Source organism: Microcebus murinus, chromosome X, assembly GCF_040939455.1.
Source record: "Microcebus murinus isolate Inina chromosome X, M.murinus_Inina_mat1.0, whole genome shotgun sequence".
Taxonomy (NCBI): domain Eukaryota; kingdom Metazoa; phylum Chordata; class Mammalia; order Primates; family Cheirogaleidae; genus Microcebus; species Microcebus murinus.
The window spans coordinates 67,687,983-67,714,906 of NC_134136.1; the positions used below are offsets into that span (position 1 = coordinate 67,687,983).

At 38.5% G+C, this 26,924-nt stretch overlaps 1 pseudogene; it reads right to left on the reverse strand.

Moving 5' to 3' along the window:
• Window positions 1–21,748: 21,748 nt before the first annotated feature.
• The window catches only part of LOC105863093 (lathosterol oxidase pseudogene), a 73,621-nt pseudogene continuing 68,445 nt past the window's right edge, over window positions 21,749–26,924 (reverse strand).

Consider the following 26,924-nt stretch of genomic DNA (forward strand, 5'->3'; position numbering starts at 1 on the left):
TTTTTTCACATCTCTTTCATGTCATGTCTTGGTTTAGTGGAAAGAACATTGGATAATACAGCCTTAGAGGCAGAAGACCTAGCTTTTGCTTTCTTTCATGGTGTAGAATGAAAAGATCATCAAACTACAGCTTGTGGGCCAAATTTAGCTCACTGTTTTTTTTGTTGTAAATAAAGATTTATTGCCATGTTCATTTGTTTATGTATTGTTTATGGTTGCTTTTGTGCTCCAAGGGTGGAGTTGAGTAATTGCAACAGAGATCATGTGGCCTGCCTGAAAAGTCTAAAATACTTGTAATCTGGCCCTTTATGGGAAAATTTACAGCCCCCTGATTTAGTAAATAGCCTTGAGCAGGTTACTTTCCAGTTTTCATTGGTAGTGGTGGTGGTGGTGGTGGTGATGATGATAGCTAACACATACTGAGCACTTAATTTTCCTGAACGCTTTGCACTTATACATTCATTTAACCCTCACAACAACCTTATGTTATAGCACTGTTACTATCCTCATTTTGCATATAAAGAAAAAGAAGCACAGAGAGGTTAAGGGATATTCTACTATCACTTGGCTAGTGAGTGGCAGAGCCAGGCAGTATGGCTCAATAACTTATGTATATTCTTTTCATATTTTAACTTTTAATTATGAAAATTTTCAAGTATACATAAAAAAGAAAAGTATAATGAATCACTACTTGTTACTTAGCTTCAGTAATTAATAGCATATTGCCATTTTTTTTATTTTATCTACTCTTCCTCTCAACATTTCTTCCAATATTTTTATGTATATAGAGAAAATTTCCAACATCGTGTCATTTCACCTGCAGTTACTTCAGTATGTATCTCCAACAGATAAAGATGTAAAAATATGTAACCAAAATGCCATCATGATATCTAACAAAATTCATGATAATCCCATGTCATCTAATATCTGGTCCATATTAATTTTTTTTTCTAATTGCTCTAAATTTTCCTGTTGACCATTGGTTTGTTTAAATCAAAATTCAAGCAAGATTCACTCACTGCTTTTGGAATTATGTTACTACGTTTCTGTTGATGTATAATTGTCCTTGTCCCTTTCTTCCCCTAACCCTGCCATTTATTGGTAAAGAAACTAGTTCTTTGAGCTGTGGAATGTTCTACATTCTGGATTTGATCAATTGCTTATTTTTGCTTTAACTTGTTCCTCTTTTTCCAGTATTTTTTATACTCATAGTTAGGTCTAGATGGTTGATTGAATTAATATGTGTGTATGTGTGTGTGTGTGCACACGCACACATTTTTTTTTTTTTTGGAGATCCTCAGATGGTGCTCGATACTTCCTATTGTATCACATCAAGAACCACATCACTAAAAAGTGATGTAAACTTTTCTCAGGGGGTTCAGGTGATTTCATTCTGATCCTGGAATTATGAAATTTTCCTCATCAACTTCTCTCCTAATCACTCATCAATTAGTGATCATTTCCTTGATCCATTATGTCATAGCAAGTTGCAAAATGGTGATGTTTGGATATTTTTTCATTCCTCTGTCTATATTAGTGGCAATTCTTCCATAAAGAACTTCTTATCAACTATTTGGTTACCCTGAAGTGGAGTTTGTACAGCACAGGCATAAATGCTTAATTCTTTTTTTTTTTTTTGGAGACAGAGTCTTGCTTTGTTGCCCAGGCTAGAGTGAGTGCCATGGCATCAGCCTAGCTCACAGCAACCTCAAACTCCTGGGCTCAAGCAATCCTTCTGCCTCAGCCTCCCAAGTAGCTGGGACTACAGGCATGCGCCACCATGCCCGGCTAATTTTTTCTATGTATATATTAGTTGGCCAATTAATTTCTTTCTATTTATAGTAGAGACGGGGTCTCGGTCTTGCTCAGGCTGGTTTCGAACTCCTGACCTCGAGCAATCCGCCGGCCTCAGCCTCCCAGAGTGCTAGGATTACAGGTGTGAGCCACCGTGCCCGGCCATAAATGGTTAATTCTTATCTATTATTTGAGAATATTCATTGCTACGCCTTAGCATCTTAGCAACTTCTAATAGTGATCAATAATAATTTTATTATAGTATTATTAAAAATTTGTGGATTTTTAAATATATTTTGCTTCAATAGAGTATAGTACATTTTTTTAATGCTCTAATGGCTCCATTTTTAACCAGTGGGAGCTACAGGTTGGCTTTTGTGTATTTTTGACATGACTCTGGTAGTCTTTGAAAATGTATTTGCTTTCTTTTCCTTTTTTTTTCTTTCTAAATATTAAGGTAGTACAAACGTTTTTGTTACACAGATCACTTTTTTAATGCTTGAGTCACAGCTATGAGTGTGCCTATCACCCAGTAGTGTTTATTGTGCTAGTTAGGTAGGTTTTTGCCACTCCCCTCCTCCGGTCTCCCCTCACTTCCCCGCTTGATTTGGACTGAGTTTTACTTCTTTCAGTGCACATGTTTACTTATCTATTAGTTCCAATTTAATAAAGAGTACATGTGGTGTTTGCTTTTCCATTCTTGAGATACCTCTCTTAGGACAATGGTCTCCAGCTCCATCCTAATTGTTTCAAAAGGAATTAATTTATCCGTTTGTGTGGCTGAGTAGTACTCCGTGGTATTCATAGACCACATTTTGTTAATCCACTCATGAATTGATGGGCACATGGGTTGATTAAAGATCTTTGCAATTGTGAATTGTGATGCCATAAACAGAGTACAGGTGTCTTTTTGATAAAATGACTTCTTTTCTTTTGGGTAGATACCCAGTAGTGGGATTGCTGGGTTGAATAATAGGTCTTCTTTTAGTTCTTTGAGGAATTTCCATAGTGTTTTTCATAAAGGTTGTACTAATTTGCAGTCTCACCAACAGTGTATAAGTGTTCATTTCCTTCTGCATCCACACCAGCATCTATTGTTCTTGGACTTTTTAATACAAGCATTCTAACGGGTAAGATGATATCTCATTGTGGTTTTAATTTGCATTTCCCTGATGATTAATGACTTTTTTTTTTGTATGTTTGTTGGCCATTTGTCTATCTTCTTTTGAAAAGCTTCTGTTCATGCCTTTTGCCTACTTTTTAATGGGGTTGTTTGGTTTTTTTCTTGCAAATCAGCTTGCGTTCTTTGTAAATTCTGGTTATCAGCCCTTTATCAGATTATAGTGTGAATATTTTCTCCTATTTTGTAGGCTCTGTGGATTATTTCCTTAGCTGTGCAGAAGCTTTTTAGTTTAATCAAATCCCATTTATTTATTTTCATTGTTGCTATAATCATCATCAGGGTCTCAGCAATAAATTATTTGTCTGGGCCAATATCCAGCAGTGTTTTCCCTACATTTTCTTCTGGAATTCTTATGGTTTTATGCCTTACATTTAAGTCCTTTGTCCATCTTGAATTAGTTTTTGTGACTGGTGAGAGATAGGGATTCTGTTTCACTCTTCTGCATGTGGCTATCCAATTTTCCCAGCACTATTTATTGAATAGGGCTTCTTTTCCTCAGTGTAGATTATTGTCTGCTTTGACAAAGATCAGTTACCTGTAGGTATGTGGTTTTATATCTGGGTACTCTATTCTGTTACATTGGTTGACGTCTCTATTTTTGTGCCAATACCATGTTGTTTTGTGTTGTTTTGTTTACTATAGCTTTGTGGTATAGTTTGAAGTCTGGTAATGTGATGTCTCTAGATTTTTTTTTGCTTAAGATTGCTTGGTTTATTCTTTTAAGTTCTAGGTGGATTCTTGTTATTAGACCTTTATCGGAAGTGTAGAGAGCGAATATTTTCACCCACTCTGTGGGTTGTCTATTTGCTCTAATGATCATTTCCTTAGCAGTGCAGAAACTTTTTAATTCGATCAGATCCCATTTGTGGTGATTGCCTTGGGGGTCTTCCTCATGAATTCTTTACCTAGACCAATATCTGATAGGGTTTTCTCAACCTCTTCATCTAGTATTCTTAAAGTTTCATGCCTTAGGTTTAGATCTGTTATCCATCTTGAGTGAATTTTTGTGAGAGGTGAGAGGTTGGGATCCTGATTCACTTTTCTGCATGTTGCTAACCAGTTTTCCCAGCACTATTTATTGAAGAGAGAATCTTTTCCCCATTGTATATTTTTGTCTGCTTTATCAAAAATTAGGTTGCCATATACAGATGGTTTTATCTCTGGAATCTCAGTTCTATTCCAGATATCGATGATTCTGTTCTTGTGCCAGTACCAGGCAGATTTTACTATTATTGCTTGATAGTACAATTTGAAGTCAGGAAGACTGATGCCTCCCAGTTTGTTCTTTTTACTTAAGATTGCTTTGGCCATACGTGGTTTTCTCTGGTTCCATACAAAGCGAAGAATTATTTTTTCTAGATCTGTTAAGAATGCTGGCTACCTAGAACTTAAAAGAATAAACAAGAAAAAATCAAACAACCCCATCAAGAAACAGGCAATGGAAATGAACAGAAACTTCTCCAAAGAAGACAGAATAATGGCCTACAAACATATAAAAAAATGTTCAACATCTCTAATCATTAGAGAAATGCAAATCAAAACCACAATGAGATACCACCTAACCCCAGTGAGAATGGCCTGTATCAAGAAATCCCAAAACAACAAATGCTGGTGAGGATGCGGAAAGACAGGAACACTCTTACACTGCTGGTTGGACTGCAAATTAGTGCAACCTTTGTGGAAAAGAATTTGGAGATATCTCAAACAGCTAAAAATAGAAATACCATTCAACCCAGAAATAGCATTGTTGGGCATCTACCCAAAAGAACATAAGTCTCTCTATTATAAAAACATCTGCACCCGAATGTTTATGGCAGCACAATTCACCATTGCACGGTCATGGAAACTACCCAAGTGCCCGTCAATTCATGAGTGGATAACTAAAATGTGATATATGCTCACAGTGGAATATTACTCAATCCTAAGAAACGACAGTGAGCTAGCACCATTTATGCTATCCTGGATTAAGCTTAAGCCTGCAATACAAAGCAAGAAAACACAAGATCTGGAAAAGGGGCTCCACATCTCGCCATCAAATTGGTACTGATTGACTAAAACTATGGTGCTCAAAAAAGGGTAGCGTTCAACAGGGATTTGTGTGTGGGGGAGACCCACATCTTAAGGAAGTGGCGAGCATTGTAGGGGGGGATTACCTCTATCCCTTTTTAGGGAGAGATAAAGATACACATTGTAACCAAAATGTGTGGAAAAAAAAATCTGTAATCGGGAAGTGGGCAGGTAGAAGGGGGGAGGAGGGGAAGGGTATGTACTTACACGGTGGGTGTGATGTGCATCACCTGGAGACTGGACACGCTAGAAGCTCTGGCATAGTGGGGTGGGGGAGGGGGGCAGGGGCAAGATATGTAACCCTAACAATATTTGTACTCCCATAATATGAAGTAATAAAAATAAATAAATAAATATAATTTACACCCAGAAAACTGGGAAAAAAAAACACCCTGAATGCCAAGATTTTAAAGTACTTAACAATAAGCTCATTAAAAATAAAAACCCAGACTTTACCACACACACACAAAAAAAGGATCGCTTTGGCTGTTTGGACTCTTCTCTGTTTCTAAATGAAGCATAGAATTATATTTTCTAGACTTGTGAAATATGACATTGATATTTTGATGGAAATGGCATTGAATCTGTAAATCACTTCAGGTATAAGGACATTATGACTATGTTGATTCTACTGATCCGTGAGTATGATATGTTTTCCCATTTGTTTGTGTCATCTGCAATCTCTTTTCTCAATGTTTCACAGTTCTCTTTGTAGAGATCTACACTTCTAAGTGAAGTGTAAAATTATTTTTTCTAGGTATGTGAAATATGATGTAGGTATTTTGATGGGGATTGCATTGAATATGTAAATCACTTTGGATAATATAGCCATTTTAACAATGTTAATTCTACTGATCCATGAGCATGATATATATTTTTCCATTCATTTGTGTCATCTGAGATTTCTTGGCTCAGTGTTTCATAGTTCTCTTTGTAGAGATCTTTCACCTCCTTGGTTAAGCATATTCCTAGGTATTTCATTTTCTTTGTAGCTGTTGTGATTGGTACTGATTTAACTCTCACCTTGATTGTTATTGGTATATAGAAATGCTACTGATTTGTATACATTGATTTTGTAACCTGAGACTTTGCTGAATTTATGAATCAATTCCATGAGTCTCTTGGTGGAGTTTTTGGGGCTTCCCAGATACAAAATCATATCATCAGCTGTGTTTGCTTTCTAACACAAGATATCCCAGGGCTGTCTTGTACATTTTATCTTCCAAACTGAGAATCAGCTCTTTTCTCCATGAAGTTTTGCTTCATTTTACTGGGAAATGGACTGAGAAATCACAGTCTAGGTGCTGAGTAGTCACTGTTTCTAGGCCTTTTAGTGAAAAGAGCTAGGAAATATGTACTTTATAGAAACAGAAAAATAAATCATGAGGTCATTTTGATATTTCCAATTTAAGTATGCAGTTTCAAAATTTTTATATTCTTTGATTTTATATTTATGTCTGCTTTTTCTTATGTTGAGAATCTGAGTTGCTAGTGATATTAGCATACTTATTTGCTTTATCCTATAATTTACATAAGGTAATTAAAAATAACAATAACAATATTAGTATTAATAGTAAGACAGTTTACATTTTCTACCCTCTTAATCTGTATGGTAAATGGCCTCTTCAGAGAATGGAAATTATAATCCTGAACTACCTGAAGGTTCTGTGTGGGAGCAAATGATCTGTTGAGGTCCCTTTATCTGTGAGATATCTTATAAATCAGTATTTCTTTAGATAGTTTCTAAAATGTGTGAGATGGCTAGAGTACTTGTGTTTGGGCCAGAGGGTCCCAGTTGTAAGTTCTACACTAGATTTTGATTCAGAAGTTATCATGATCTTTTGGCATAAGAATATATGCCCCTGCAGATACTAGAAAGCACCCAATTGTCATACAAAACCTAGGCTTATAGGGATTATATATGATTATTTACATATTGTGTATTTTTTCTTATATATAAAACACCTTCTTATATGTCATATTTTGATCCTCATATCTCCCTTTAGTGGCAGGTATTATTATTATCTCTATTTTCCAAATGAGGATCAGAAGGATTAAGTACTTTCCCAGCATCACACAGTTAGTAAGTGGCAGAGTAGGTATCTAAACTGAGGTCTTTGGTCTCATAACATAACCTTCTTTCCAGCACTTCAACATATTCTAGGATGGTGTCTGCAGCCCAGTAGTGGTGGTCCCTTTAACTTCTCTGGGATGATGCAGGAGAGATTGCTTTGGGACATTCTCCTGAGCAGGGCTAATGGTCCTGTCCTTTGGTAGCTCTTAGGTGGTCAGACCTGGAGCCCAAGGCATAGACTTGAGGGCCTCTCGTTTTTATTGTTTCTGTTGCTCTTCCTTTCCCACTCCAGTTGGCTGGTTAAGTTGTTTCAAGCAGGAGGAACAAATCTGGTGAAACTTATTCCTTCAAGTCAGAAAATTACTCAGGAGTAGCCATGCCTGACCTGGTGTCTACTCAACCAAAAACTGCCAGGGTCACCTTCCATTGTCGTTCTGTGTGCAGATCCTGTAGTAGTCATTATAAGAGTCATCCTACTCTTTTCCTCTGATGTATTACATGGAGATTTCAACTCACTTCATATTGGTAATTAGACAGAAAATAGCGTTAGTTTTTCACTATTACCTAGTCCTACTAAAACACTATTTGCTCCCCCAAACTTCTTTGGTTGGAATTTTCAAATGGTTGAAAATTTATTTCAACTATTGCTTCACTAAAAATTATTAAACCTCAGAGCAATATAGGGACTAACCACAAAATGTGGCCAAGTACATGAAGTGGAGCATCTGTATTCTACTAACTTCCTCTAAGGAGCTGGAGACTGTCTGAATTGGACCTGAAGGGAGGAATCCTGGAATGTTTCAGGGTCTGCCATGCCAATGTTGTGACTGTAATTTTGGCAAGTTAGAGGAGAGATAGGAATGTCTCCATCGTGTACACTTGCTGACCTAGGTAATAACTCACTTTGGAGGGTAAAAATTATTTTCTTCACTGTTGCTAGGACCCCTCACCCTCAATTCTCACAAGGGATCCAGAATCAAAATGTCTTGGTTCAAATCCTAACTTTATCAATATACACCCTTGGGAAAGGTATTTAATCTTTCTGCACCTCAGATTTATTATAAGCCAAATAGAGACAAAATAGTACCTAGCTCATAGGGTTGTGAGAAGCCAAGAGATAATGTCATACAATGCTTAGCATAGAGCTTGACACATAACATAGCGATCACTCCAATGCCAGATGTTATTATTTATCATGAATATTATTGTTATTGATTATTGTTATTACCATCATCTTCATCAAAGTAATATATTATCCATGGCTCAAACTCTCATAGTGATATAAATCCCAAGTAGCAGCTGGACTTTTTACTTACCTAAATGGCCACTTTCATTTAAAAGTATGAACATTTTCTTAATAATGTGCTTCAGCTCAAAATGCTTCCCCCCACTCACCAAATCTTCAAACAGCCTGCAGATTATTCCCTCTGCCCCTGGCCTCCAGAACTTTAACATCATGCTTGTCATTTTCTTCCTTAACCTCCTCTTACAGTAAAACACATTGATAGAATTGTTTAGTTTCACTGTCTCCTATTTCTTTTCTCCTCTTCTCTCTTGAACCCACTCCAGCGAGGCTTTCACCCCCACGGCTCCACTCAAAGTACTGTGGTCAACGCCAGTAACAACTTCCATGTTACTAAAGCTCTTGGTCCCTTTTCCATTTTGTTTTATTTTTTTTCCTTATAGGATGACCAAGTGACATTTGATACATTTCTGGATTTTCCTCTTACCTCATAGGCTGTTCCTTCTTTATCTCCTTTGCTGGCTCCACTTTCTTATTGCCACCTGTAAATGAATGTTGGGATATCCTACACCTGCTTCTCTATCTCTTCTTTATCTATGTACAGTTGACCCTTGAACAACATGGGTTTGAACAGCATGGGTCCACTTATACCTGGATGTTTTTCCACCTCTGCCATTCCTGAGACAGTGAGACCAATCCCTCCTCTTCCTCCTCCTCCTGTGCCTACTCAACATGAAGACAATGAGGATGAAGACCTTTTTGATGATCCACTTCCACTTAATGAATAGTAAATAGATTTTCTCTTCTTTATAATTTTCTTAATAACATTTTCTTTTTTCTAACTTTATTGTAAGAATACAGTATATAATATACATAACATACAAAATACATGTTAATCAAGTATTTATGTAAGGCTTCCAGTCAATGGTAGGCTATCAGTAGTTAAGTTTTGGGGAAATCAGGTTATACATAGATTTTCAACTGCATAGGGGATCAGTGCCCCTATCGCTGTGTGGTTCAAGGGTCAACTGCAATTTGTTTATACTAACCACATGTTGAAATGATATTTTTAAATATATTGGGTTAAAGAAAATGTACTAGTAATGTTATCTGTTCTTTTACTTTTTTTTCCAATGCGACTACTGGAAATTTTCAAAATATGTACATGACTTGAATTTGTAGCTCATGTTCTATTTGATTGGACAGCATTAGCCTAGAAGGAGTAACTGCTCCACATCCCTGGGTCTGCCTCATTTTGAGGTCTGGTTAGATCCTCTTCATCCCTCCAGACCTACTGCTAATGCCTCTCACCCCTTTCCTTGCTCTTTGTCATAAGCAAACAGTTAGCCATTCCTCCTAGTCTGCCCTGTCCCTGTAAGTTGTGCTCATTTCCATATCCCCCTGCACCTAACAGGTAATGAAGGAGGCCTGTGGCCACTCCTGGGCTATTGGCAGATTTTCCTCCTTGGTCTTCTCAGAGCTGGTTCATCCTTCTGCTTCAGCGTGGCAGACATTAGTTTCTAGTTAGATATTTATAGCTCTTTCTCTTCACTCTATTGTGAACACCTTGGTGGTCTGCACGGTCTCTATTTTAACTCTTATTTTCAGTGACCAGGCTACCATCTTGCAGTAATTGGGTGTTAATTATGTATTGCAGAGACACACAGATCACTCTCAGGCTGTGTTTCCTGCTGGCAGTTGCCCGCAGCAGTCCCACCCTATGACTTCCAGTTCCCTGGTGAGATTTCACCCATGGCTTTCCCTTCTCTAGCTTGTAACCAGGCCTTCATTGTAATTATTTAGATGACTCCTACTCTGTCTGTGGTATAGCCTGGCTAAGCTGGACCACAACAGGTCTGGCACCAGCTCTGGTATGCAGCCTGGGTAGTAGGTGTGATAGAGGAATAGGTGTGCTCCCTTGAGGGACAGCTGGCTGGAAAAAAATTTCTTTTGTAAAAAGCAGCAATGGGCTGCCTTTTGCCTTGATTGCAGGAGATTTTCCTAACCTGCCTTGTGGTGGGCATCCTTCCAACTTTATGGGTGATGCTTCCATGCCATTTACGGTGAGTAAATGATACACAGAAAGCAGAGTGGGTAGACCCATGGCAGATGTGGGTTTCCTAGCAACATCATTAGCTACGCTGGACCACCATTCAGTCAGCTTTGCCTCCTGTGGCCTGATACCATGGTGACACCACACTCTCTTTGGCCACTCTGTAAACCTTGCACTTACAGTTCTCTCTTTAGAAGGACTGGGGAAAAAATCACTTAGGAGTGTGCTGCTAAGACGCTGAAATCGATGGCAACTTTCTGCTTTCTTTCTTTCTCCCCTGAGGCCTTTGACTGTGTACTTTGTATGAGTTGTTTCCTGGGGATGGACAGCCTTGTAACCTTTTCGTTTTATAAATGTAAAATCTTTGCTAAAGCATCTCATGTCTCTCTGACCATGATGACTGAGAGTAAAAATTTATTTACAAGGATGAAAATGATAAAGTATTTATCTGGCTGAGGTTCCACCCATTTTTAAGGGAACTAAATACCCATCAGATTCCTTCTACAATATTCCAGGAATTGTCAAGGAATGTTTGATATATGTTTGTGAATAACTACTCCTAGCAATCTTATGGTATCTGCCATTTTCTTCCGCCCTGTCCTGGTCCAGCAACTGTAGTGATTCCTGTAGCTGAAATGCCTCAGTGTTCCACCAGGCCACTGCAATAAGGCCATCACTGAGGCCACAAAAGCTGTAATGGTCTCTTTGCTTCTCCACTCCAGATGGGGACTGGCCTGGTTCAGTACACACACTGCTGCCTCCATTTTGTGTTCCAAAAACTTTAGAGTCCCTCCTTCCTCATTCTCCTCCTCCTCCTCTTCCTTTTTCTTCTTCTATTATGGTGTTCCCATTGCTCCAGGACTCATCCTGTGGGGGCTAGACTTGGGGACAACCTGCAGGACAGGCACAGTGATAATGTTTAGAATAATGTCCTCCTCTCCTCTTCCAGACTGGCCTACTGAACATAGACCAAACTGAAGCACCTCAGCTCTCCTTCTAATGGAAAAAGTTCTTTTCTGAGAGGCTACTCAGTCCCTCAAGTAAATAGACACTTGGTGGCCTTGGCCCTATTAGTCTCCTAGACAGGCTAAAGCTGCCAAACTCAAACCCTGCACCACTGATGTGGATGAAAGGTCATCAACTTCTCTATGTCTGCTTGGGCCTTCCCTAAAACATCATCAATGTGGGCACAGAAGAATTTATTCTTCTGGATGGGGCTCTCTCAGGAACTCTGCATGACATCCACAATCAGAGTATTTGGCTTACTGTCTTTAGGATGCCTCCTTCTTAGAGTGTGTCATTTCCTGTGTATTTCTAGAATAGAGTCTAGGTGGTAGGCACTATGAGAATACTATGAAGAATTAGACATGCATTCTGTTTTGAAGGAGCCTTCAGAATAGAGTTTGAGATGATATAACTCAACAATCAACCCAAAGTAGGAACCTCTGTAACAATACTCCTGCCAGGTGGTTATCTGGCTTCTGCTTGGATTCTTACTAGTTTTTTCAAAGCAGGGCTTTTCACACTGTAGTACAGTTTGAATCATTAGAGGTTTTTCCATATTTAAAGTTGAAATCCCAGCTGTGTCCTCTGTAGCCAAACACAATAAATAGAATATTTCCCTTTCACGATAGCCCTTAAGATATTTGAAAACCGCTCTCATAGACCCTCTAGGAATTTTCTTTTCCCCAATTATTAAAGCAATTTTCTTCACATGTTACTTTTATTCTCCCCTGTATGTTCTCTTGTTTTACAAAGCCCTTGTTAGGTAGTGAAGCTCAGAAATAAATCCAATATTATAGGTGTGATCTGACCATCAAGAATAAAGGAGGAGGCAAGTGCCACCACTGCCTCCTCATGCTGCCAGTTCTGGGGCACACTGCTGCCATGGGAAGGCAGTTACCACCAAGCAAGTTGCCAGAGCATGCCTCTATGCCCACAGAAAGTTTCCCCTATGGCTGCTGACAGGAGTTGGTGCAGGGTCTGGTTGCCACCACTGGAAGAGTGCATCCTGAAGCCACCATCAGAAGGAGACCTCAAGAGAAGCTTGGCACCTGTGGGCTCAAAGGGAAAGATACCAGTTGAAAGAGAGTGGTTTTAGGTTTACAAAATATTGATTCAAAAAGTACAGAGGAAGATGGACTAGAAGCAGCCCGTGAGCATGCTGCTCTCAAGGAAAGCAGTGTAAATTGCAGGCAGATGCTGACCTATGGGTAGCTGATCTTGGAAGAAACACTGTGAAATCACAGACAAGTGACACAGGACACCCAGAGTGAAGGACAGGTGACTGGACTATACATTCAACAAGATGGAAGATAACTGTGGGGAAGATCCTACTTGTGGGGAATAGGAGGATAGAATGCTGTGCTCATCCTGCAGGCACTGTGGCTGAGTTGTGAGAAACCTCCGTCCACCGCTGCAGGCCTCTGCCTGGACTGACTAAGGGCCTGCCTGGATTATGTGTACAGTCATTGCACCAGACAACAGGTGCAGTGAGGATTGGGTGGCCATCAATTCTGGGTTTCTGCAGCTAAAGCCATCTTGTACTCTTGAGTGCATGGCACCAAGTTTGCACAGGACTCAAGCTTTACAACAGTGGCCTTCACATTGCCCCTGCTAGGCTGGGGAGGGAACAGGCTAAGCAGATGCTCTTCTGAGCCATACCCTGTGACTATAAGCCAAGCACCCCTCTCCTATAATACAATAGGATCTGAGTATGGGAGTTGACTGAGGCTGTAGGCTTTGACCTGGGAGGCTTTGGGGGACTGCTTCAGTGGGTCCTGGCAGGAGTGGGGAGAACTTCACAGTCACTGGGCCACTAGAACTGACCTCTGCCTATGTGACCTGGCATCTACAAGGTCCCAGAGCCTGCGTAACAGCCTGTTGCCTGCTCAGCCCTGACTCTGCTCTCCAGGTCAGAACAGCCCACTGCATGCAGGGCCCAGCTTTCAGTTCTGAGGCCATGCTCAGAAGCCCTGCTGCTGGCTCCTCCCCTGTCTCAGCTCTGAGGATTTCACACTGGAGTTCAAGGCTTTGCTCCTGTGGCTCAAGAGCTTCCACCAGGCCAAGTAAATGACCCCTGAAATTCCAGGCCTACACCTGGACCCCAAGACCTCACCTTTAAGCCTCCACCCCTGCCACAGGGCTAGCGGAACTGCTCCGAGGTCTAACGCCCCACCAAGGACCTCACAGCCTCAAGCCACCAGTATATTGGGACTGGGTTCAGGCAAATGCCACAGCCTGGGAATTTATAATCACTGCCTAGATAGCCTCACCCAGCTGCCACTGACACCTCCATGGGTAGACTTCAGGCAGAGCAATCCCCACAATGCCAGACTCTGTGGAGAGAGTCTCGTCCAGCTCCCAACTCAAACTTCCTACAACTATTTGGTGAATAATCCAACATCAAGCCCAAAGATCATCCAACACAGACTTGAACAGTAGCCATCACAGATGAACAGGATAAATCAGAACAGCTGTATTACAGGCTTCTAGAGCACACACCCCTTCCCTGCCACATCAACATTCCAGAGTAGGAAAAAAAGCACCATCCAAGGACCTCCCCTTCTTCTAATCAAGCAGGAAAGTTCCCAGCTGTCAGGACTACTCTTCTCTCCAATCCCCTGGTCTGTGGTCTCCCTCTGGCATCTGCCAGTGGGCAGCAGATCAAACTAGCTGAGCTCCCTGATGATGATACTGCAGGCTGGGAGCTTCCCTGTGCAGGATCCCATCCTTGGCTGAAAGCATAGCCTTCCTAAGGGGGAAGGGGTGCTCTGAGAGTGCACTGTGGCTGGGACCCACACTGTACTCTCTTTTCATTTCTGCCCATGCAGGCTCCTTCACCTCATGAGATTAGTTCACAATCTCCCCATCCATGCCCCAAGCAACATGATTGAGTCCTGGAGGTATGGGATCTGGCTTGCAGATCTGTCCCCAGGTCCCCAAAGATCAATCCTTCACTGAGCCAGAGAGAAGTGTGCTGGTCCCAAGTTGCCTATGGGGTGCTCAAGCAGATTTGATGTCCTTCCACTTCGGGGTGTGCCCTGCTCTGATGGAGCAGCCAGGCAAGCAGCATTGGGGAGTGTCAGTGAGTAGGGAGCTCACAATACGAGTGCCCCTTAATCTCCTGCAGGTATTTAAGAGGAAAGGTTTGAGCCCTTCTTTCTGTGGAAGCCCCAGTGTGGTGTACCTACTAACAGGCAGGAAGCAGCAGCTCCTGAGAGCCCTGGCTCAATTGTCTCTCTTGGTAGCTGTGGGTAGAGGAGGAGAAGGGGAGGCAAAGAGTCTGTATGGAGGAAAGCTAGCACTCTGGCCATCTCTGTCCCTCTTTCTGGAAGGCAACCTACCCAGAATGTCCAGGCTCTGGGGTCTTGCAGATCCCAGAGGACCCACCAGCTTTCTGTGCCTCCTGTAGTCTGGGCTACAGTTGGGAAATGTTTATGTGGGAATGAGCAAGACAAAAACTGAGGGGCTGAAGTACCCTGGGGAGGACAAAGGCGAAAGGTTTATGTTGATGGGAAGTGACCCAAGGGGGTTGGCAGGCTGGTGCTTTGTCTTCAAGAAGCTCCCAGTTCAATGGTGGTGGCAGCTGTTTGGTCTCGTCAGGTAGAAAGGCTCTCCAGCAGCTTGGGAACCTGATGACTGCCAGAGATGTGAGGGAGAGAGAAACAAATCACTCCACCTACCTTTTTTTCTGGACTCCAAGCCTCTCAGGGATTGTCCTCTGCCAATATCTTGCTCCTTCTTGTTCTGCTCCACAACTTCTTCCAATGGAAGCTCTTGTAGGTTCTGGCACTTTTCCCTTGGAATTACACCCAATCTATGATTGCTTGTTTGTTTGCTTTTCTTTCATCTAAAGCTTTTCCTTCTTTCTGAGACAATCTGGCAGCTAGCATCTCTGCTCAGCTATCTTGTCTCTCCCTCTTTCACAAAAATTAATTCAAGATGGATAAAAGACTTAAATGTAAGATATGAAACCATAAAAATTCTAGAAGAAAATGTAGGGAAAATTCTTCTAGATAATAGTCTAGGTGAAGAATTTATGACTAAGACTCCAATGGCAATTGTAGCAACAATAAAAATAAATAAATGAGACTTGATTAAATTAAAAGGCGTCTGCACAGCTAAGGACATAATCAACAGAGCAAACAGGCAACCTACAGAATGGGAGAAAATATTTGCAATCTACACATCTGATAAAGGGCTAATATCCAGAATTGACAAAGAACTCAAACAAATCAGCAAGACAAAAACATGCAACCCCATTAAATGTGGACAAAAGACATGAACAGAAGTTTTTCGAAAGAACATAGACAAATGGCCAAGAAACATGAAAAAATGCTCAACATCACTAATTATCAGGGAAATGCAAATTAAAACCACAATGAGATATCACCTTACTCCTGTTAGAATGGCTTTTATTAAAAGGTCCAAAAACAAGAGATGCTGGCACAGATGCAGAGAGAAAGGAACACTTATACACTGTTGGTAGGACTGCAAATTAGTATGATTCCTATTGAAAACAGTGTGGAGATTTTTCAAAAAACTAAAAGTAGGCCTACTATTCAATCCAGCAATCCCACTACTGGATGTTGACCCCAAAGGAAAAGGAGTCATTTTATCAAAAAGATTCCTGCACTCAAATGTTTATTGCATCAAAATTCACAATTGAAAAGATGTGGAATCAATCCAAGTACCCATGAGTTCATGAGTGGATTAACAAAATGTGGCATATGTGTACCATGGAGTATTATTCAGCCATAAAAACTATGAATTAATGCCTTTTGCAGCAATTTGGATGGAACTGGAGACCATTACCCTAAGTGAAGTATCTCAAGAACAGAAAAACAAATATCATATGTATTCTTTAATAAATTGGAAATAACATATGGGTACATAATTTCACATAAGGAAGTAATAAAAGCCATAGGAAATCAAGCACGGGAGAGGGTGAGGAGGGGAGGGTCAAAAACCCACTTAATGGACACAATAAACACTATTCAGGTGATGGGAACATTTATAGCCCTGACTCAAGCCATGTAACAAAAACATTTGCACCCCCTTAATATTTTGAAATAAAAAACAATAAAGTGGGAATATTATTTCTCACATTTGAACTTCAGACATTAAATGCAGCACCTTTTATATTTTAGTAGCCCTTCATTAACATTTCCTTTCTAGGATCTTGGCTCCTATAGTAGAAGCTAGAAACACCCAATGCCTACCACTCGTTCCCCCAGTACTTGCAAGAACAGTGGGGTCTTCAGTGAGCTCCTGGGTGAGCTTAATAACTATGTTCTCACCGTGATGTCCAGTGTTCATGTAGTAGCAGCAGTGTTCATACTATGTGTATTGACTTTATGGAGTGATTTTTGGCTATGACTGTAGCTATTGCCAAGTTTCCTTTATTCCTAACTGTTTAATGAGCCTACTTCCTGATGATTCTATGACCTACCTGATGATTTTTTCAATGGATTTTAGTTTTGTGTAAATTTGCCTCTGTCATTTTCATTTACTTGCAACTAAGAACCCTGATACAACTTCATATTAAACATGAACTCCATTAAAATTTCATGCCCGTGACATGAAAAACTATTAAGCTAGGTCTATCCATCATCCTGTAGATATGCATTTGATATTTTTGAATCCAGACATAAAGTGTATTAATTTGCTAGGGCTGCCATAACAAAATACCACAGACTGGGTGACTTACAGACAGAGATTTATTTTCTCACAGTTCTGTAGTCCAGAGGTCCAAGATCAAGTTGTCAGCAGGTGTTAGTTTCTTCTGAGGTCTGTTTCATTGGCTTGCAGATGGCTGCCTTCTCACTGTGTCCTCACGTGCTCATCTGTCAGTCTGTGTGGTTGCATGTCTGCATCTGAACTTCCTATTCTTATAAGGACACCAGTCTCATTGGATTAGGATCCACCCTAAAAACCTCAGATCTTAATTCCAAATACCATTATGTTCTGAGGTACTGGGGTTAGGACTTCAACATATAAATGTGGGGAGTGGGGGAAACAATTATAGTCATATTTGGGGGGATATTGTTTCAAACTGTGGAATCTTGATTCTGCTGTTACCACAGGTACTATCAATCTGGTTTTGTATTATTTGCAAATTTAACATGCATGTCTCCAATCCTGTGTCTACATCAGTGGTTTCAGGTTATTTTCTATGCAGGTAGGTGCAAGAGAAACCTGTGCTTCTTACACAGAAGGACAAGCAAAAGAGATAAAATGTGAACCAGTGGAAGCTGGAGCAGAGGTTCTACATTCAACCCTAAAAGGTCAAAATCAATGTTTCAGGGCATAGTTTGAAGACAGGTGGTCTAAATTGTTTGTGAACTGTTGAGTGGAGCCTGGTCCCAAATAGGGGCAATCACATGCCGATACAGACTGTTGTCTGGGTTGAGACTGAATTTCTAATGAGCAGCTTTAAAGTACAATTGCTCAAATGCTACCATCCAGCATAAGCGTTTATCTTGCCCAATGTTACACTGAGAGCTTTTGTTTAATGCTTGGTTGAAATCCTGGGCTCTTGAGTTCATTGTTGTGGTTCCCAGATTTAGCTGCAGGGAGAATCATCTGAGGAGTGTCAACTGTAGACAGCCACAGATGAACGCCCACAGCCCAGCTTCGACTATAGTCAATAGCCACAGATGAATGTGCACAGCGACTTTAGCCGACAGCATGATACGACTTTTCTAATTTTTCATATATCAAAATAAAATTGTGAACATTTAAAAATAATGTAATAAAACATATATGTATATGTTATCTATTTTGATATTTACATTACAAGTAAAGCTGCCTGTAAAGTAAAACAAGCTTTCAGTGCTTTAAAGCTTTCCTCATCACACAAGAGCAAAATGGATTCGTCGTCAATGCACACCACAAGCTATCCTGCAGACTATGAGTGCTGGCTGTGGGCAAGGTTTTGCTGCTGGTGAGCGTGGTACCAAAGTGGTTAACAAAGCCCCAAAGCTCCAATGTCCAGGTTGCACCCCACACCAGTATTTTTTGTTTTTTAGAGGCAGGGTCGTTCTGTGTCACCCAGGCTGGAGTGGAATAGTGTGATCATATCTCACTGTAACCTCAAACCCTCAAGCTCAAGCAATTCTCCTGCCTCAGCCTCCCGACTGGCTGAGACTGCAGGCCTGGGCCACCACGCCTGGCTAATTTTTTAATTTTTGTAGAGATGGAGCCTCACCAGGTTTCCCAGGCTGGTCTTGAACTCTTGGCCTCAAGCAATTCTCCTGCCGAGACTTCCCAAAGTGCTGGGATTATAGGCGTGAGCCACGGCACCCATCAGGCATCAGTATTTTTTATGGCTTCCCCAGATTATTCCAATGTACAGCAAAGTTTGGGAATCACAAGTCTATAGCAATTCTCTGATTTATTATTCTCACACCTGATTAAACACACACACACACACACACACACACACACACACACACACACACACACACAGTTCATTTGGTAACTCATGTGGACACCTACGGATTATTTGCATCATTAAATTCAACTATCTGTTTCAAAATTTATTTCAGAATTTATCAGAGGATCTATATTGAGCCAGCCTATGTGGAGGTTCTAGGATTCCTCCTTTCTCCAATATATGAAAATCAGGATATCTCTTTGTGGCTTGAAATCTTGCAGACCCCCTTCTATTCTCCATGAATTATCAAGGTCTGCTGACTATATTTTTCCATCAATTTTGCTGAAGTATAATTTATATACAGCAAAATGCATGTTTTAACATATTTTTGATTTTTGATAAATATATACATCCTTATAACCAGCACCCCAAAGACAGAACATTTATGTCACCTCAAGGGTTTCTTTATCCCCCCTTGTAGCTACCTCCCACCTGCAGCCTCAAGCAAACACTGATTGCTTTACATGACCACACATTATATCTGTCTTTTTACCATATTGCAGGATTCAATACGCCAGAGGTTGGCAAGCATTTTTTCTAAAGGGCCAGATGGAATCATACCGTACGCACACTCTTTTGTGTCTGGCTTCTTTTGCTCAGCATGATGTATTTGAGATGCATTCTTGTTGTTCTGTGTGTCAGTAGTTCATTTCTTTATATTGTTGAGTAGCATTCCATTGTATGTCTATACACTTTGGGTTGATACATTCATCTGTTGATGGACATTTGTGTTGTTTTCCACTTTTTGGATATTATGAATAATGCTGCTGTGAACCTTGGTGTATAAATCTTTGTCGATTCATGTGTTTTCATTTTGCCTGGATAAAATACCTAGGATTGGGATTGTTAAACTTTATGGTAATGATATGTGTTTAACTGAAATAAAGTGCCAAACTATATCCAAAGTGTTCGTAAACATTTACTCCCACCACTAGTGTATGGGAAACTCATATCCTCGCGTGCACTTGATATTTTTAGTCTTTTAAATGTAATCATTTTTAGGAGGTGGTGGCTCAAGCCTATATTCCAGCTACTCAGGAGGCTGGAGCAGGAGGATTGCTTGAGCCCAGGACTTTGAGACCAGTCTGGGCCACAAAGCAAGACTCCATCTCCAAAATTTTTTTTTAATTTAATCATTAAATCATTTAATTTAATCATTAATTTACGCATTTTTAGACTAAGTACTGGCATTTCATTGTGTATGTGTGTGAGTGTTTTAAGATATGGGGGTCTCACCATTGCCCAGGCTGGTCTTGAACTCCTGGCCTCAAGTGATCCTTTCGCCTTAGCCTCTCAAAGTGCTGGGATTACAGGGATTGGCCTCTGTGTCTGGTCTCATTGTGGTTTTCATTTGCACTTCCTGAATGACTAATCTTCATTTCACGTGTTTATTAGTCATTCTGTATTTTATGTGGTAAAATGTCTATTCAAATAATTTCTGTATTTTTAAAAAATTGAACTTTTTTTAGATTATTGCAGATTTACATGCAGTTGTAAGAAATAATACAGAGAGAGTCCAAAGTTATAATACCTCTGGAGAAAACTTTACCCAGGTTTCACCAATGGTAACATCTTGCAAAACTACCGCACAAAATTGTAGAATCAAAATCAAGATATTGACATTGATACAGTTAAGATAGATAACATTTGCACACCATAAGGATCTCTTATATTGCCCCCACTCACTCCCTTCCTGATCTGTCCCCTGCTTAACTGCTGGCAACCACTATACTGTTTGTCTTTTTTATAATTTTTTACAGTACTTAACTGATACAGTTTATTAATAGTAATAATCAACTTTTATTGATTTTTACATAAATAGCTTATAGAATGCCTTTACAAGCATGTTTTTCCAATATAATTATGTTATGACACACATTTCTTCATGAAAGTATTTGTTAAATCTTTGTGCAGAGAAAGTGGGGAAAAGTGAAAGGAGAAGAGGGAAAAGAAGATTTCAAAACAAAGCTTCAGTGATGGGTCTAAATTTTCAACAATTATTTCCTTTTATAAAAAATCACAGGCTTGTAACTTTGAAACATCAAAAGTGCAGTGCATTCATTAAAAAATTAGTAGTGCCAAATATATTACTTGGGCATCACATTTCTCTTTCTAAATAGATTTAGATTCACATATTTTTATACTTATTAAATAATGGTTTTAAACAATAACCATCAAAACCTTTAGTTACATAATCCCAAATCTGGATTAAATCATGGTAGTACTGAAATTTTTAAAATTGCAATTTATTTATTCATCAGTAAAATGTAGTATTTGGCAATGTCCCCAGAGAATAAGCCTCTTATGTGTAGGAAGATGATAGTCTTATTACATCTGCAATCAATTAGGTCATTTACACGGATAATTTGTCCAAATTTTTTTCACACTGATGTTTCCACTTGAATAAAGTAATATCAGTAGTCATTGTTATGCCAATACTGAAGAATTAATCATTCCTAAAACAAGGACCAATCTTTATATTAGCACTTCTTGGTTATGGTTCTTAGTCTTGGTATTGTTAAGCACAATGAATTTTCCTTAATGAATATGTATAGATTAAGGCAAAAGGATATAGCCTAGTCCCCTTAATCATTTATTCTCTATTTTATTTAAAATTGTTGAGGCTATACAAACTACAGATCTGCTGGCTAGAAAGACTCATGTTGTCCCTTGGATCAACATCTGGCCTTTTAAGCATGAGATTAAAATCTTGGTGTTCACCCCGTCTTCTCTCAATTACCATTATGATCATTCCTCAGCAGAACTTACAGTGCTGATTTTCAAATGATACCAATGCTATGTATCTTGGCTGAACAAAGAGAACTTTTCTTAATTTTTCTCTGTATACAAAGAATATTTTTCTTAAATATTAAAAATATTTAAGAATAATTGGGCAATAATCTACTCAGTCTTTGTAAACTCTCCGTTGAATAATTTTTCATTTTTACAACCATTTTCTGCATGGCTGTTGCACTTTTCTTCTGTCATCTTCTTCAGGTAACTAAGTGGTCCTTTCCCCTCAAAGGAGGAGGGATTTGTGAATGAGCCTCCAATTCTATCCCACAATGTAAAATACTGTCCATAGTTGTAGTCAAAGAACATGTGGTGGTCTGTATGATGAGCTGAGTCATTAATAAATGGCTTTAAGATTTTGGGGACATGAAAATCACCATCATGAATGGAAATTGTCCAGATATTAACCAAGATGTACAAATCTAAATAGACCACCTTATGTAATGGAAAAATAAAAGGGTATATATGGTAAGGTAGACTCTGAAGGAAGCCATCCACAGGGTGAAAAGTATGACTTGCAAATGGAGTAGGAATCTTCCAAATATGATAAGGTTTATGTATGCGCTTATATACATGTCTATGATGAAGGCCTCTGTGAATCCAGTAGATCAGCATGTCAGTGAAAAAGAGGAATGATATTACACTAACCATGAGTTGAAATCAACCACTTGGAAACTCGCCTGTGTCGTCATACAATTTGCTGTAACCTCTCAACTCTAGCAGAAACAACGCAACAGTGGGACTACTCATCCATGGCGAAGCCTGGACAGTAAACTTAGTCTCTCGAGAGACTTGATTCTGGTGAGGTCCGCAGTCGCCCCTGATGCCGCGGCTCGCCAGGCTGCCAGGGCAGGTTAGCAATCCGTAGGCGGGCTGGGCCAGGAGGGGCCTGTTTTTCTTTTCTATAATTTTATCATCTCAAAAATGTTATATAATAGAAGCATACAGTGTATGATGTTTTAGGATTGGCTTTTTTACTCAGCATAATTTTCTGGAGATTCATGCAGGTTGTTGCATATATCAATAGTTCATTCTTTTTTATTGCCAAGTAGTATTCCATGGTATGGATGCACCACAGTTTTTTTAGTCATTAACCTGTTGAAAGACATCTGGGTTGTTTCCAGTTTTGACCTAGTACAAATAAAGCTACTTTGAACATCTGTGTACAGGTTTTTGTGTAAACATAAGTTTTCAATTTTCTGAGCTATTTACTACAGTAATATAATTGCTGGGTAATGCAGTAATTGTATGTTTCATTTTATAGCAAACTGCCACATGCTTTTCCAGAGTAGCTGTGACATTTTTAACTCCCACAAACACCGAATGAGTGATCTGGTTCCTCTACATCCTTGCAAGTATTTGATGTTGTCACTATTTTTTATTTTATCCATTATGATAAATGTGTAGTGATATCTCATTGTGATTTTAATTTGAATTACCCTAATAACTAATGAGGTTGAACATCTTTTTATGTGTTTATTTGCCATTTGTCCTCTTCAGTGAAATTTCTCTTTGTGTTTTTTTTTTTTTTTTTGGTCCATTTACTAATGAATTATTTGTTTTTAACTGCTGAGTTTTCAGAGTTCTTTATATATTCTAGATATGAGTCCTTTGTTGGATATGTGGTTTGTGATATTTTTTTCCCACTCTGTAGCTCGTCTTTTCATTCTCTTCACCTGGGCTTTCACAGAACAAATGCTTTTAATCTTGATGAAGTCCAATTTCTTAATTTTGCCATTTATGCATCATACTTTTTGGTGTCAAGTATAAGAATACTTTGCCTAGCCCTAAGATCCCAAAGATTTTCTTTTTCTCTTCCTTTTTTTTTTTTTTTTTTTTTTTGAGACAGAGTCTTGCTCTGTTTCCCTGGCTAGAGTGAGTGCCGTGGCATCAGCCTAGCTCACAGCAACCTCAATCTCCTGGGCTCAAGCAATTCTCCTGCCTCAGCCTCCCGAATAGCTGGGACTAAGGCATGCACCACCATGCCCGGCTAATTTTTTCTATATATATTAGTTGGCCAATAATTTCTTTCTATTTATAGTAGAGATGGGGGTCTCTCTCTTGCTTAGGCTGGTTTCGAACTCCTGACCTCAAGCAATCCTCCCGCCTCGGCCTCCCAGAGTGCTAGGATTACAGGCATGAGCCACCACACCTGGCCGCAAAGATTTTCTTTAATGTTTTTTTCTGGAAGTTTTGTAATTTTGCATTTAAGTCCATGACTCATTTTGAGTTAATTCTTTTATAAAGTGTGAGGTTTAAGTCAATGATCTTTTCTATTTTTTTACTTTTGAATGTCTAATCATTTTGGCACCATTTGTGGAAAAGACTATTCTTCCTATTACACCTCTATCAAAAATCAATTGGGCATATTTGTGTGGGTCTATTTCTGAGTTCTTTATTCGGTTCCATTGATCGATTTATTAATATCTATCTGTCTGCTAAAACCATACTATCTTGATTACTTTAGCTATATAATAGGTCTTAATAATATCAGGTAGAGTGATTATTCCTCAATAATTCTTTTATTATTCAATATTTAGTTATTCTAATGCCTGTGGTTTTCCAAATAAATTTTAGAATATTCTTGTCTATATTTATAAAAACCCTTGTTGAAATTTCTATAAGAATTTCATCAAACCTATATATTAATTTGAGAAGAATGGATATTTTTATTATCCTGAGTCTTCCAATCCATGAACATATTGTCTCTCCATTTATTTAGGTTTACCATCTTAATGGATTGTCTTCTATTTTTAAGTCATAAATATTTTTATTTATATTGTTTTTCTAAGACTAGTCAGGTGAAGCAGTGAAGGTAGAGAAGGAATAAAGAAATGTGTAACTGGTTGTGATCAATTAGTGCTAAACACTGCTGCACTTGGACTAGCTATGTATTCTTGATACAAGTCCTTTGTCAGATATAAATATTGAAAATATTTTCCCCCAGTCTGTGGCTTAACTTTTCATTTTCATAACAGTGATTTTAAGAGCAGAAAATTTAAATTTTAACAAAGTTCATTTTATTATTTTCTTCACTTGTAGTTTGTTTTATATGCCCTAAGTAATCTTTGCCTACCGCCAAACCAGAAAGATTTTCACCTGTGTTTTGTTTAAGATTTATATTTTTAACTTTTAAATTTAGTTGTATCATCCATCTTGAGCTAATTTTTGTGTGAGTGTGAGACAAAGGTTGGAATTTACATTTTCCCACATGGATATCAAATTTAACAAAGGGATAGTACCATTTGTCAAGTAGGATACCTTGATTCTATGTTAAAAATCAATTGAAAATCAATTGCATGCATTTATTCGTGAACCTTCCTGTTTTACTTTTTAAAAAATTGATACATAATATTTATATGTATTTATGGGGTATGTGTGATATTTTGATACAATGTGTAATGATCAAATCAGGATATTTAGGATATCCATCACCTCAAACATTAATCATTTCTTTATGTTGGGAACATTTCAAATTTTCTCTTCTAGTTATTCTGAAATATACAATGTATTATTTTTTAACAATAATCACACTATTGTGCTATCTAACACTAGAACTTATTGTTTTTATGTAACTGTATATTTGTACCCATTAACCAACTTCTGTTCATCTCCCCACACACCTTTTCCAGCCTCTGGTAACTATCATTCTGCTCTGTATTTACATGAGATCAACTTTTTTAGCTCACACATATGAGTGAGAACATGTGATATTTGTCTTTCTGTGCCTGGATTATTTCACTTATAATAATGACCTCGGGTTCCATGTGGACTCTATTTTGTTCTGTTGACCTACTTGTCAATTCTTAAGCCACTACCACAATGTCTTGATTACCAGGTAGTGTAAATTCTCCAGCTTTGTTCCTTTTTTCCCTGTACAAGATTTTTTTGCTACTCTAAGCTCTTTGCAATTCCATATAAATTTTATGATAAACTTGTCAATTTTTACAGAAAAGTTTGTGAAGATTTTATTGGGATTGTATTGATTGCATAGATAAATTTGAGGAAAATGACATTATAAACATATTGAATCTTTTAATTCATTACTTTGGTATATATCTCTATATATTTAAATCTTCATTCATTTGTATTAGTCTTTATAATTTTCAGTATAGGGATTTTGCACATCTTTTATTAATTTGATTTCTAAACATTTTATATTTTGATGCTATTTTGAGTAATTTTTTCAGTTTTATTTTCAAATTGTTTCTACTACTATATAAAAATGCAGTTGATTTTTGTATGTTGATTTAGTATAATATGACCTTAATGAATTTACTTATTAGTTTATTTATTTACTTTTTTCTAGATTACTTAGGGCTTTCTACATAAACAATTATGTTGTTTGCCATTTAATTTTTTTGTTTGTCTTATTGCAATGTCTTCAATGGCCACTAAAATATTGAATAGAAGAGGTAGGAACATACCTCCTTGTTATCTGTATTAGGGTATCAGTGTTCAGTATTTTACCATTAAATATGATGTCATATGTAGAAGTTTTTGATATCATTTATCTCATTGAATAGGTTCACTTTAATTCCTAGTTTTCTGAAATATTTAATCATTAAAGGGTGTTGACTGTTGTCAAATGAACTTTTTAATCTATTAAGATGACTTTATGTGTTTCCTTCTTTATTGTGGTGAATTATATTGTTTGATTTTTGAAGGTTAAACTAATCTTGTATTCCTCATGTATACAGCAATTATTGATAATGTATTATCTTTTAAATATTTAAAAGATTACTGGATTTAATATGCCTGGTGTCAGCAAACTTTTTTCTCTAAAGGACCAGATGTTAAATATTTTCAGTTTTACAGGCCATATGGCCTTTGTGGCAACTACCTAACTTTGCCTTTATAACAGGAAATCAGCCATAGACTATGCATAATTGAATGGGCATGACTGTATTCCAATAATTTTTTTTTTTTAAGTAGTATTATAATTTTTTTTTTTTTTTTATATTTTGGCATATTATGGGGGTACAGATTTTAAGGTTTCAATAAATGCCCAATTCCCCCCTCCCCCCAAAAGTCTGAGTCTCCATCATGACCATCCCCCAGATGGTGCACATTTCACTCATTATGTATGTATATACCCACCCCCCTCCCCCCTCCCACCTGCCCAATACCCTATTACTGTAGTACCTATGTGTCCACTTAGGTGCTACTCAGTTAATACCAGTTTTCTGGAGAATATATCTGGTGCTTGTTTTTCCATTCTTGGGATACTTCACTTAGTAGTATGGGTTCCAGCTCTAACCAGGAAAATATAAGGTG